We start from the raw sequence: 14753 nt of genomic DNA, 5'->3' as shown, positions 1-14753 counted from the left end.
GTAGCCACAGCCAAGCTGAAAGGAAAATCACCCACAGCCAAGCAGGATACAGTGGTGCTGTCTGTTTCTACAGGAAGCCAGAACTCAGCTACAGGACTTTCTACAGGAAGTTCTGTATTTTTACCAGAAACATCCTGTAGAAGCATTTGGGTAGGCTAGAATCAATTATGGAGAGGGATTTGAAGCTTGAAGACTGTTGAGGAGACATGCAACTACTCTTTTCTTCCATCCTCCACTGGTTTCATCTCCTTTAGCCACCATTGTTGCCATCAGATTGAATATACTTGCACAATCATACCAAAGCTGAGAATTCTCTAGAAAAAGGAGCAAGTAGTGGGAAGAAGCAAAGAGAAAAGCATGGTTTCATGACAGAGAAGAGGACATCACTTCAAAAGCTTGGCATGACAAGGAGGCCACCAGGGCCATCAAAGATGAGGAGATAGATTGGTTGCTCAGAGGATGAGCAACACTTTCAGTAGGGGGGTGATGATGAGCCCCAAAAATGGATAATTATTTGGGCTCATTCAACCTCCTAATTCGACTTAATCCACCATTCTCATTAGTTTATTGCATGTTTTTGATTATATTTATGCTAATAGAGTGAATTGGGTTAGTCATTATGCCAACAAGTCTAATGTGTGCTTTGTGTAGCCTTTTTGGTCAATTTGGAGACAAAATCAATGGTTGAAATGAGCACTTGGCAGCCAAATTCGTGGAGAGTATTTTTAGGAAGGTGTTCCCTTCATTTATGGGCCCTTACCTCGAATTCTCCACCATCAGCTCGGAGTTCAAAGGCCACCAAATCAATCAGCACAAGGGCAGCCAAGCAAGTCAAGTAGGACTGCTGTTAACTACAAGTCTTGGGCAGCCGAGTCCCTAAAGTTTAGGAGGACTGTTGGGGTCCTCAATTTGTATAAATAAGAAGGCTTAGGGCCTCATTTTGGTTAGCTAGTGGTTAGTCATTTTGTAGCCAGTAGTTAGTCATTTTGTATTCATTTTGTAGTCATTTTGTAGTTCGATTTTTAGGCAGTAGATTAGCTTTGCTCTCAGCACATTTTCAAGTTCTCCTTGTGGACAGTTTTGATGTAACTCTTCTTTTCTTGCTCAATAAAGATGAATCCAGCTTTGCACCAGCTCTAAATCTCTCTTAGGAGGCTGTAGCTCTTGGGGTTGGGCCCATCTCAAGCGCCCAGTACCTCCTTTGTTTACTTTCATGTGTCTTTGCTGCATTCTTAGAATAAAATCTGTTATTTAGATTTAAATCTTGTTTTGTTATTTAGGTTGTTTTTGATGAGTAAAATAGATTTTCATGCTCAGATTTAGTTGATAGGTTGTTAACAGAAAAATCTTCAAGAAAAGGGCCAACAAACATCTGTGGTTTCACCTCTCCCTTAGTGGGATCAGGAGCTGTGACTAGGATGACTTTGCTACCCACAAAAACACTAGTTTGCTTTACCATGCAATCCTTAGTGTGTTGTTTTCATTTGCAGAAGTTGGTTACATGTTCAGATATTTGAATGCTTCATTTCATAGTTAATATACATGGTTTCCTTGAAAATAAAGCTGCTGTCCATTCTCGTTACTATTAGGCAGATCATATTAGGGTAGCATAACTAAATCTTTGTTTTCTTGCATGTCTTTGTTGGTTCAATTGGAAACACAAATTGCAGAGCACCTGTACCACTTCTCTATCTTCACAGACTCCATCAAACCCATCTTCTCCATCTCCTAACTTGGTTTCTTGCCTCACGTTGCCACATTGCCCTCATAACCCTACCTTTTGTGCAGCATTATTCCAGTCTTCTTAGAACAAGTCCAGCCATCTACACCTTCTCCTCAACTCCATCCTCCAAGTCTTGAACTCCCCTACACCCCTATTTCACCTCCATACTCATTCCTCCACCTTTTTCCCTCCATCCATGCTCCAAAATTCTATTTATAAACATCCTGTAGAAAAATTACAGAACATCCTGTAGAAATCCCAGAACATCCTGTAGAACCCCTGCAGACTTCCTGTAGAAGCTCACGAATGAGGTTTCTTGATAGCCAAACTTTGTGAAACTCTCAGGAAGGGTGCTAGGGACCCCTTAGGACCTCTTCTAACCTTCCCAACCTCCTGCAAGCATTCTCTCCCACTGATCCACCTCTGCACAGTCAAAAGCTAGTTAAAAGCACATGCATGATAATTCTAATAACTGATTCAAAAATACAAAAAGATGTTTTCTTCAGATAGAGGTAGTCTAGACACATTTATTTTACCTTCATAGAAGTAATGGCATCTCTTTCAGTAGTTTGCATGCTCTCCTTTGCGTCAGTAGGACTAGCTGGTAGAATTAGGGTTTGCTAGGGTTTGCGTTTCTTTTTGGCTTTCAGTTTCTTTTTGCAATTAGATTAGCTTCCTTCGAGTTAGCTTTCATCCATCAATTAAAAAGCTTCTTCTAAGAGCTCATAGAAGTTGGCTTAAGCTCCTAGCGGACTTGTGCCAGCTGACCAAGTGACAGTTGCGGCAAGAGCTAGTACTTGTGCATACAGCACCGTCGCTTCCAAGTTTGTTACGAACTACCGGGTTGATAAAATTAAAGAAGGGAGTTCCAGGAGTTGTAGCATTATTGCTACAATACTGGGGCCCACCATCTTTTTGGCGCCGTTGCCAGGGAAGCGTCAGAGTATTGGTGATTGTTGCTTTTCTTCTATTTTCCACTACAACCTTCTGCTGAGTAGTTTATTTCATTTCCATTATGCAATTTCCTTTTTGCAAAAGTAGATTAGAATTTCCCGCTTTCATAGATTAGCATTTCAATTCTGCAATTTCATTTCTGCAAGAGTAGATTAGCATTTCAATTCCGCAAGCGTAGACTAGCATTTCATTCCTGCAATTTCATTTGAGCAAAATAGATTAGTCCTTTCCTGCTTTCATTTCAATTTCGCATTTTCATTTTAGCAAGATAGTTAGTTGCAGTTCAATCTATTTCAGTTTTGCAGGTAGAAGTAGAAAAAAGCAAAAATCAACCAAAAAGATTTCATTTCATGCCTTGTAGGAGTAGAGATAAGTTAGAAAAATGATTGCACAACACCCCCACTGCTTCACACAGCCAACATTCTCTCTTCTTCAATGGCTGTGATTAAAGAACCCTTAGGTGGACAGCAAGACATATTTGAAGAACCTCAAGGGAAGAAGAAGAAGAAACCATTCCTCTGGAGCAAATGGCTACAAGCAGAAATGTTGGGAGCAGCACCTTGTCCAAAGACGAATTTGAAAATCAGATCGAAGATTTCAAGAGTGATATGAGGCAGTTTCTTGCCATGCAACTGGATACCTTGCGGATCCAAAAGAAGCAAGAAGAAGCCAAGAGGGCTTTGGCCATTTTTTGTCCTAGGTGCACTAGAAAGCATCCTAGGAACGAATGTCCAATGCACTCTCCAGAAGTGTGTTTCATCTGTGAAGAATACCATCCTACGAATCAGTGCCCTTCCTTGCCCAGAATTAAAGCTGCATATCAAAGAGCCAAAGGAGCCACTGAATCACTCTATTATATGAACCAAAGGAGGCCACATGAACCTAGATCTTATCAGCAGGAACTGCAAGGGACATCCGAGACCTATTATGACCCCTATCAAGCCACTTTCATACCTTCTTGGGGTCCCCCTGCTCATCCTTCCTGGTTCACACTTCCTCCTTGTTCCTTCATAGATCCCTATTATGCCCAACCAGCTACTCATTCATTTCACTCTTATGCTCAGCCACAACCTCAGTGGAATGCACCTCATCAGGGGTGGAGGCCCCAATACAACACTCCTCCCGCTTCTTTTCCTCCACCACCTGCTCATCCACAACCATCGCCTCCTCCTCCACCAAGGCAACCCCAAATGCCTACCCAACCACAACCCCATCCGCATCCATCTCAAATACACACCTCCACTCAACTACCCGTACCACCATTTCCAAAACCATACCATGGAGTAGCTCAACAAAATTGCAATGCTGAGACACAACATGTCCAAATGACTCCTCTTGAGCTCAATGATCTTCACCATAGCTCAGGAAGAGTGTTGCAAAGCAGAGATTATCTTGAAAGCATTGAAGGACCACATCCGACAAAAGAAGATTCAGAAGAGGAAATCAAAGAACCATGGGCTTTACTTGATGAAGAGAAGACATCAGAAGCAGAGATAAAGAAAGATCCTTCATGGTTACCATCAAATCTTCCATGTATTCAAGAGAAAGATCAGCAAAAAGAGGAAGATGAGGAATTCATGGTAGAAGGTGACATGAAACATGATCCAGATCAGCAAAAGAACCAAGGATATCAGAGCTATATTGAGATATGGTTTTAGACGGTCACTAATTTGCAGCGGTACTCTCTTCCTCAGCTATGTTTGATCCCTTCAAAGTCAGATCATTTGGTCTCTGAAATCCGGATAGCTGTCCAAGCATGCATTTCAAGCCTCCACATCATCTTGTCTCTCATCTCCATGTGTACATGGCTCCATTGGAAGTATTCTTACACTTGAAAATGATTTTGTTTTTCAAGTAGGGTAGGGTAGAAAAAAAGAAAAAAGAAAAAATGAAAATAAGAATGAAAATAAAAATCTAAGGTGAAAACCTCTTCGGAGGCGCCTTAGATTGGCTCATTGATTGAAAACCTCCATGAGGCGGTTAATGGGTTGGAAAAAAAGAGAAAAGAGAATAAGATCTCGGGGTGAAAACCTCCCTTGGAGGCGCCCAGGGCAGGCAATTAGGGTGAAAACCTCCATGAGGCGCCCTAGTTGTTTTTAAAAAAAAGAGAAAAAGAAAAAGAAAAATAAATCTAATTTCCATTGAATAATTTTAGGGTGCAGCAATGACATTGCAGGTCAGGAGGATCACTCAAAACAAAGACAAAGGAGTTTTTGTGCCTTCTAGAGGAAGTTCTATATTTCTACAGGAAACATCCTGTAGAACCTTCAAGCGAGCCAGATTCAATTTTGGAAGGGGATCTAAAGCTTGGAATCCATTGGTTATGCCTGCAAGCATCCATGTTCCCATTCCTCACCCTTTTCCATCATCTTTTCCACCTCATTGTGCTTCTTCATTGTGCTTCTACAGGAAGTTCCTGTAGAAATTGTAGGGAGCTAGAAATGGATTTCAAAAAGGTGGTTTGGCAAACATGGTAGCTTCCTCAAGGGTTCAGAAGTCCTCCTGCAATCTTCAAACTCCTCCTCCATCATCTCCATACTTGCATCACAGCCCAAGCTCAGTTTTTCTTTCCATGCAAAAACTTGCAAAATGCTTTGAAGAGAAAACACATAGAACAGAATTTGTTTCTTCCATAACTTGAAAACCATGCATCCATTTGAAAAACCGTTTTATGGGGAATTGTACAGGGGTGATGGCCGGTGCACGGTTTCCAAGAAACTAGCCTCCATCACCATCAGCCATTTTTGCATTTTCTCCATATCCGTGCATCCGTTTCAAAACCTGTTTCATGGGGAGATGCACATAGGGTATAGTAGCCTACCCAAGCAGTTTCAGCCAATTCCGATGCACGGTTTCCGAGAAATTGATCTCTGAAATCTTTAGCCATTTTCCATTTTTCTCGAAATTTGTGCATCCATTGATCACAATTTTGCTATGGGAGATGCATAATGATGATAGGAACGTGCTCAAAAAGTTTCAGATCGATTCGGTGTACCGTTTGGGAGCAATGGCGAAAACAATTTCTAGTCTTGTGAAAATTCAGCAGTAGCAGCTTGAATGTGTAGATTTGAACGTGGAAACAAATGCCTGGAGCTTAGATCTAGCCAGAGGACACCTGCACAAGAAAAAACAACCAAAAAATCAGCAGCCAAGCCACATGCAATCACAAAAACAAATGCATGCAGCAAATGAAAGATCTCAGCACTTCACAGCAACCACACACGACTTGCAGGTACGTGACTAAACTCGTTCCTCTATTTGCATGAATGTAATTCGTAAACAGCATGAGCAATGAGATGGTTGGGATTAAAAAAATTGGTGGCCAGCTAACTGGCCACCCTCGTCCAGTTCGAACAGCGCTCGGTGGGTGAAATCAACACGTGTGCTCAGCCATCTCAAGAAGAAAATTGAAAACAGGTAGTGGTGGTTGTTTAAAATCCAACGTAATTGATGGAAGTGAATACAGGCAGAGAACTACAATTCATAATTACACTACAGTGGGAACCAATGGTTTGCATGGGGCCAACGTGCACTTAGCTAGCTCACCCTCCATCAGTGGAAGCCTCCATAAATAGCCAATCGAACTCATCCTTGAAATGCTCTCACCATTCACTGATTAATTTGCATTTGCAACATTCTTAGCTGAGATTGCAGTTCAAGTCTACCTGGCCGGCATGAATATCATTACCAGAGTTGCTCTGGACAAAGGAATGAGTCATTTTGTTTTCGTAGCTTACACCCTGGCTGTTGCTACAGTAGTTATTTCTCCTTTTGTTTTTTTCTTGAAAGAAACCAACACCCTGCAAATACCTGTGCCATCTTCTGGCAGATCTTTGTGCTTGCACTGGCTGGGTAAGACCACTCTATTTCAGAATTTCTACTTTGTTGGCCTAGATTACACCTCCGCTACATTTTCTTCTGCAACGTCAAACCTGGTTCCTGTTGTCACATTTGGGATGGCCATAGCTTTTAGACTGGAGAAAGTTGATATCAGGAGTAAATATGGCCAAGCCAAAGTTGTAGGAACCATTATATGTGTGGGTGGTGCAATGATTATGACCTTCTACAAGGGCCCGATTCTCATTAGGCTCAATAGGGTTCTTCATAACACATGGCTGCTTGGAGCACTGATGTTGTTTGCCGGCTGTTTATTTTGGTCTGGATGGCTAACCTTTCCGGCTCCAGTTGTTAAGAAATATCCAGCAGAAATTTCATTAACAGCTCTCACGATGCTGCAAGGAACTCTACAGTGCACTGTGGTGGCTTTAATTTTTGAGCCAAAGGCCTCTGCTTGGAGGCTAAAGTGGGACATTCAGCTTCTCAGCATCATATACTCTGTGAGCACCGCATCTTCGTTTTAATAATGTGCAGAAATTCTTAACATCGTCATTGATCATATTGGCCCATAATATGCAGGGAGTATTATGCTTTGCATTTGCCTTCTTTGTACAGACTTACTGTATCCGTCTGAAGGGACCTGTCTTTGCTGCAATGTTCAATCCAACTTCAACCATAATTGTTGCAGTGTTGGAACAACTAATCCTTCATGTGAAATATTATCTGGGAAGTCTGCTGGGAGCAATTCTAGTAATAGCAGGACTGTATATTGTACTATGGGGCAAGGCAAATGATGACAAGTTGGTGACAAGCCCAGAAAGCACAACCCTGCAGATGTATCCAACAACATCAGTGATTGGAACATTGGCATTAAACCAAGCTGCCAAAACAGAGGGGGACAAAACCACACTAACACCTTGGGAGAAAAGACTACAGAGTAGAATGGAAAGGACTGAAAAAGTCCACGTCAGTGAGGGCACCTCTAAGGTAGCCACAGCCAAGCTGAAAGGAAAATCACCCACAGCCAAGCAGGATATAGTGGTGCTGTCTGTTTCTACAGGAAGCCAGAACTCAGCTACAGGACTTTCTACAGGAAGTTCTGTATTTTTACCAGAAACATCCTGTAGAAGCCTTTGGGTAGGCTAGAATCAATTATGGAGAGGGATTTGAAGCTTGAAGACTGTTGAGGAGACATGCAACCACTCTTTTCTTCCATCCTCCACTGGTTTCATCTCCTTTAGCCACCATTGCTGCCATCAAATTGAATATACTTGCACAATCATACCAAAGCTGAGAATTCTCTAGAAAAAGGAGCAAGTAGTGGGAAGAAGCAAAGAGAAAAGCATGGTTTCATGACAGAGAAGAGGACATCACTTCAGAAGCTTGGCATGACAAGGAGGCCACCAGGGCCATCAAAGATGAGGAGATAGATTGGTTGCTCAGAGGATGAGCAACACTTTCAGTAGGGGGGTGATGATGAGCCCCAAAAATGGATAATTATTTGGGCTCATTCAACCTCCTAATTCGACTTAATCCACCATTATCATTAGTTTATTGCATGTTTTTTATTATATTTATGCTAATAGAGTGAATTGGGTTAGTCATTATGCCAACAAGTCTAATGTGTGCTTTGTGTAGCCTTTTTGGTCAATTTGGAGACAAAATCAATGGTTGAAATGAGCACTTGGCAGCCAAATTCGTGGAGAGTATTTTTAGGAAGGTGTTCCCTTCATTTATGGGCCCTTACCTCGAATTCTCCACCATCAGCTCGGAGTTCAAAGGCCACCAAATCAATCAGCACAAGGGCAGCCAAGCAAGTCAAGTAGGACTGCTGTTAACTACAAGTCTTGGACAGCCGAGTCCCTAAAGTTTAGGAGGGCTGTTGGGGTCCTCAATTTGTATAAATAAGAAGGCTTAGGGCCTCATTTTGGTTAGCTAGTGGTTAGTCATTTTGTAGCCAGTAGTTAGTCATTTTGTATTCATTTTGTAGTCATTTTGTAGTTCCATTTTTAGGCAGTAGATTAGCTTTGCTCTCGGCACATTTTCAAGTTCTCCTTGTGGACAGTTTTGATGTAACTCTTCTTTTCTTGCTCAATAAAGATGAATCCAGCTTTGCACCAGCTCTAAATCTCTCTTAGGAGGCTGTAGCTCTTGGGGTTGGGCCCATCTCAAGCGCCCAGTACCTCCTTTGTTTACTTTCATGTGTCTTTGTTGCATTCTTAGAATAAAATCTGCTATTTAGATTTAAATCTTGTTTTGTTATTTAGGTTGTTTTTGATGAGTAAAATAGATTTTCATGCTCAGATTTAGTTGATAGGTTGTTAACAGAAAAATCTTCAAGAAAAGGGCCAACAAACATCTGTGGTTTCACCTCTCCCTCAGTGGGATCAGGAGTTGTGACTAGGATGACTTTGCTGCCCACAAAAACACTAGTTTGCTTTACCATGCAATCCTTAGTGTGTTGTTTTCATTTGCAGAGGTTGGTTACATGTTCAGATCTTTGAATGCTTCATTTCATAGTTAATATACATGGTTTCCTTGAAAATAAAGCTGTTGTCCATTCTCGTTACTATTAGGCAGATCATATTAGGGTAGCATAACTAAATCTTTGTTTTCTTGCATGTCTTTGTTGGTTCAATTGGAAACACAAATTGCAGAGCACCTGTACCACTTCTCTATCTGCCCAGACTCCCTCAAACCCATCTTCTCCATCTCCTAACTTGGTTTCTTGCCTCACGTTGCCACATTGCCCTCATAACCCTACCTTTTGTGCAGCACTATTCCAGTCTTCTTAGAAAAAGTCCAGCCATCTACACCTTCTCCTCAACTCCATCCTCCAAGTCTTGAACTCCCCTACACCCCTATTTCACCTCCATACTCATTCCTCCACCTTTTTCCCTCCATCCATGCTCCAAAATTCCATTTCTAAACATCCTGTAGAAAAATTACAGAACATCCTGTAGAAATCCCAGAACATCCTGTAGAACCCCTGCAGACTTCCTGTAGAAGCTCACGAATGAGGTTTCTTGATAGCCAAACTTTGTGAAAATCTCAGGAAGGGTGCTAGGGACCCCTTAGGACCTCTTCTAACCTTCCCAACCTCCTGCAAGCATTCTCTCCCACTGATCCACCTCTGCATAGTCAAAAGCTAGTTAAAAGCACATGCATGATAATTCTAATAACTGATTCAAAAATACAAAAAGATGTTTTCTTCAGATAGAGGTAGTCTAGACACATGTATTTTACCTTCATAGAAGTAATGGCATCTCTTTCAGTAGTTTGCATGCTCTCCTTTGCGTCAGTAGGACTAGCTGGTAGAATTAGGGTTTGCTAGGGTTTGCATTTCTTTTTGGCTTTCAGTTTCTTTTTGCAATTAGATTAGCTTCCTTCGAGTTAGCTTTCATCCATCAATTAAAAAGCTTCTTCTAAGAGCTCATAGAAGTTGGCTTAACCTCCTAGCGGACTTGTGCCAGCTGACCAAGTGACAGCTGCGGCAAGAGCTAGTACTTGTGCATACAGCACCGTCACTTCCAAGTTTGTTACGAACTACCGGGTTGATAAAATTAAAGAAGGGAGTTCCGGGAGTTGTAGCATTATTGCAATTGAAAAAGTCGATGGGCTATTTTAGCAAAGTTTTCTATAAGCACCTGTAATAACTAGCACAACCAATAAAGCTACGTACCTGTGTGGGTGTTTTAGGTATCGGAAAGTTTAATATTACCTTTATCTTAGCTGGATCCATTCGAATTCCAGCAGCTAAAAGTAAATTTCCCAAAACTATTCCTTCCTCCATCATCATGTGGCATTTTACCATACTCAAAGAGACATGTGCCTGTTTGCATATTTCAAGTACTTTTTCTAGATTTTCCAACCCCTCCTCGAATGAATCCCCGTATGGAGTGAAATCGTCCATATAAATCTCAACACTCTCATCTACTAGATCAGAGAAAATCCCCAAAATTTCCCTTTGGAATGTTGCAGGCGCATTACAGAGACCAAATGGAAGGACCCAGTATGCGAAAGTTCCCCAAGGACATGTGAAAGTGGTTTTATCCTGATCTTCGGGGGCTATCTAGATTTGGTTATACCCACTAAATCTGTCCAGGAAGGAGAAGAACTGTTAGGATTCCAAGAAACTCTCCTAGGTTGTAGCTCAGAGATGCCTGGAAACATATCAATTCAACTATTGTTGCAGGTTTAATTGAAGGAATGATGGTTTGGTTGAAGCCAGATAACCATTTTCACTCTGTTTCACTCCAGACATGCATGAACACCCTCAGACTACAAGGCTTTAGACCACCAATGCTCACAGTTTAGATATAAGGTGAATATGAGGAATACTAACCACACTAGCAGATGCACAAGACCATGTGATGGCCGATTGCAACTAGTAAAGAAACCTGTAAATCTAATCTATTAATGCAAAGACATGATGACAACTCTCCTACATTAGATAGAAAGAAACCAGATTGACTATTCAATGATGCAATCAATACTTTAACATAGAGATAAGATGACAAATGTCTAGTGTTAAACGCCAAGGGCTCAAGAACACAACATATCAGGCACAAGCTTAGAACAAGAAGAAAGTGGACAGTGAGCAGTTAACAGCAAAAGAAGCTTGTATTAGCTGAAAATGAAGATGAGATGCTGCAAGTGACAAAATGTCTACAGTCTCCAGAAGTTGAACCTTACATCAAATGCCAACCCCCATTACCTCTTACTTTTGGATATTTATAAATTTACAATACTAGGGCACTTGGTCGTTCAGGTATGGAGGGGTCATAATTGACCACCAACTACATTTAACCGCCTGATGGAGTCTCTGAACGTGTTTGCTTGCTTCAGTGGGTGAATCTGATCTGTTCAGGTGTTGTGTTGTCCTTTTAGGCTGTTGGAGTGCTCGTACCGGTGGAGTCCATGACTGGTAAATTCAGTTACAGAGTCGTGCTTGTCCTTTTATCCTTTTGGCCATTCTTACTGTTAAATATGGTTGTTGGGAGTCTGATTGTGACTGATGATGGCGGAGCTGGTCATCTCCTTCTTCAGGCAATAGAATGATCAGAGGACATGGCATGGGTAGGTAGACGATTTGGGTGAGCGAGAAGAATGACTGTCAGATCAGGGAAATAAACAGCGGAGATGGCTTCGATGGAGGCTATCAGCCGAGGTGAGAGTAGGGTGAGTTGGAGCCATTGGATCTTCAGCAAATGGATCGAACGGTCATCGAGCGACGAAACTGCATGGACGTTTAACGGGCGGGGTGGTTTGGTCGGGCGGTAAAGGTTTTCATCGCACCACTTTCGGGTGCTAAGTGGTAAATGCCTGGGGTCGAGTGATTCCACTCAGTGATCGACACGTAGCAGCGGATGAGAGAGAAAAACCGCTCTCATCGCGTGCTATCACTTGATCAAATTGCCGACGTGATGAGAGTGAAGACCGTCAGATCTCAGTGGAGATGATCTGACGGTGGAGAGTGGTAGAGCGGGTCGCCTTTATCGGGTGCAACGGGAGCCATTGGATCGGCGAGGAAGATCAATGGCGGGGATGCAATGAGAGTTTTATGAGCACACGAGGGCATATGGGTATGGTTTTATGGTTTATTTGGGGTTTTACACTTGGGGCTAAGGTTAAGAAGGGGGTTACTTTGTCTGGTTTAGGAGGCAAATAGGGAAATGAAGGTGGTGGAGAGTAAGCGGGGTAGAAGGAAAAGGGAAAATGACCCATGAGGGGCCCCTTTGAAGACACCACCAATCAGGTCGAGCGTTTCTCTGACATTAGAAAGTCAGCACTGCATAGCAGGGCTAACACTGGCTCCTTCTGGGGATGAAATCCTCCCTGTGAGGTTTCAAGAACCGTAGACCACTACATTTCACACAAAAACAAGATCAACAATATTTCCTAGTGTTCCATTGGACATGAAGTCTAATTAAGCCTACGCTAAAACTTTAAAAGAACATATTTACAACACTGAGGCCTAAAAGCCTTAAACCACATAAATCTTCAAAAACCGCCCATTAACTAGGCCATCAAAAATTGTTTCTCCTTCTATACTTTGCAGCATGAAAGTGTTGTTCCCATAGATCTGAGCAATGACAAAAGGTCTAGTCCACAGAGCATCGAACTTCCCATGATTGCCTTTCTTTTCCTTTAGTGCATCCCATTTAAGCACCAAGTCTCCCACTTGAAAATTGTCTGTTTTTGCCTTTCTGTCGAAAGCTTCCTTGATTCTCTTTTGATGTGCTTCAGACTTCTCAATCAGTTGATCTCTAATTTGATGTACTTCAGCCAAGTCACTAATCCTCTTTGCCATATCATTTTCCTCATTCTGTTCTTCCTACAAGAACCTGGCCATAGGGAGGGTCAATTGGATTGGGAATACAGCCTCAGTGCCATATACCAGCTTGAACAGAGAATTCCCTGTGGATTTCTTGGTGGTCATCCTGTCTGCCCACAATGCAAACTTCAGTTTGGAATCCCAGTTCCTCTTGTTGTCTTCCAGCAGCTTTTTGATTATCCTTATCAGGCTCTTATTAGATGATTCTGCTAGACCATTACCTTGAGGGTAATATGAGGTGGAATGCACTAGCTTAATGCCCATTGAGTCACACATGTCCACCAACTCTTTTTCCTTGAAGGCTACTGCATTGTCTGTAACCAATTTGTGTGGACAGCCAAACCTGGTGAAAATGTTTTCTGTCAAGAACTTCATGACCACATGGTGATCAACTTTCCTAGTAGGGATGGCCTCAATCCATTTAGTGAAGTAGTCAGTGGCTACTAAGATCCATCTGTGCTGGCCACTAGAATGTGGATTAATTTCCCCTATGAAAACTAAGCCCCACTATTGGAAAGGGCCACTGGTATGTATTGGCTTCAAGGGTAAGGACTTCAACTACTGTTTTCCTTCAAACCTCTGGCATTTGTCACAAGATCTCACAAATGAAAAGACATCAGAAAACAGAGTGGGCCAATAATACCCAGCTCTGAGGATCTTGTGGGCTGTGGTTTTCCAATAGTGATGTCCTCCACAAATGTTGGAATGAAACTGATGCATGACCTCCACAGATTGCTCTTTGTCCAGACATCTTAAAAGGATTCTAGATGGATCCTTCCAATATAGCAAGTTTTCATGAATATAGAACTTGGTTGCCCTGAGCTTAATAGTCCTAGCTTGGCTTGAACTAAGGCCTGGAGGAACTTCTAGCTTCAGCAAAAATTGAGCTATTGTAGAATACCATTCACAAGAAGCTAGATTTTCAGCCAACAACTGGTCATGTCCTACTATTGCTTCTTTTGTCTGTCTGTCACCTGCGTTTGTGCTTATCCAATTCATGTCCAGCATCCTGCAATTTTCTTCAGCCATCAGCTTGGCAAGGCCCTGACCTCTGACAAGCTTGGTGGGCTTCAATTCTATGTTGAATTCAATAAGCTTTGCAATCCATTTAGCCCTTCTTCCATCAACATCTAGCTGTGCTAGGACATCCTTTACTAAAGCAGAGGGCACATATGTAATTACCTTGGAGTGCATAATGTATATTTGAAAAGCTTTCAAAGATTTGATAAGGGCATAGGCCCATTTTTCGATAATATCATACCTTAGTTCAGCATCCCTTAAGGTTTTGTTGAAAAATGCCACTAGATGCTCTGAACCCTCATCATCTTTCTGCAATAAGACTGCTGCAAGGGTGTCACCAGAAGCAAAGGAGAAGATATGGAACTCCTTGTTGTAGTCTAGGATGATCAAAGTGGGAGCTTCCATAATAGCTCCCTTGATGGCTTCAAAAGATCCTCTTGTTGCAACAATCCATTTGATCTTTGATCCCTTTTTTAGCATGGAGGTGATGTGTTTTACCAGTTCTGCAAAATTAGGAATAAACCTCCTTAGAAAATTTATTTTGCCCAGAAAGGATTGGATGTCCCTTTTTGATCTTAGGATAGAAAAGGCCTGTATTGCTTTCACTCTTTTTGGGTCAATCTTGACACCTGCAACAGAAACAATGCATCCTAAAAACTTGCCCTCTTCTAAAGCAAATTGTGACTTCTTAGGATTCACTGATATCCCAAACCTTCTACACTTCAGAAACACTTTCTTCAAGTGTTGCAAATGAGCTTGATGGTTGTTGGAGTATACTATTATATCATCTAGGTAGACAAGGACAAATTTATCCTTCTCTCCCACAAACGTTATATCCATGGCTCTCTGAAAGGTAGCCCCAACATTCATCAGCCCAAAGGG

General features: G+C 41.9%; 1 pseudogene; it reads left to right on the top strand.

Annotated features, from left to right (window-relative positions):
• The window catches only part of LOC149255317 (uncharacterized), a 62812-nt pseudogene that overhangs the window by 15844 nt on the left and 32215 nt on the right, over window positions 1-14753 (top strand).

Source organism: Pinus tabuliformis, chromosome 7, assembly GCF_031772625.1.
Source record: "Pinus tabuliformis cultivar Carrire ecotype Pingquan chromosome 7, CPIR1, whole genome shotgun sequence".
In the NCBI taxonomy this organism is placed as follows: Eukaryota; Viridiplantae; Streptophyta; class Pinopsida; order Pinales; family Pinaceae; genus Pinus; species Pinus tabuliformis.
Note: the sequence above shows the minus strand (reverse complement) of the source record. Positions and strands in the feature narration are given on the sequence as shown.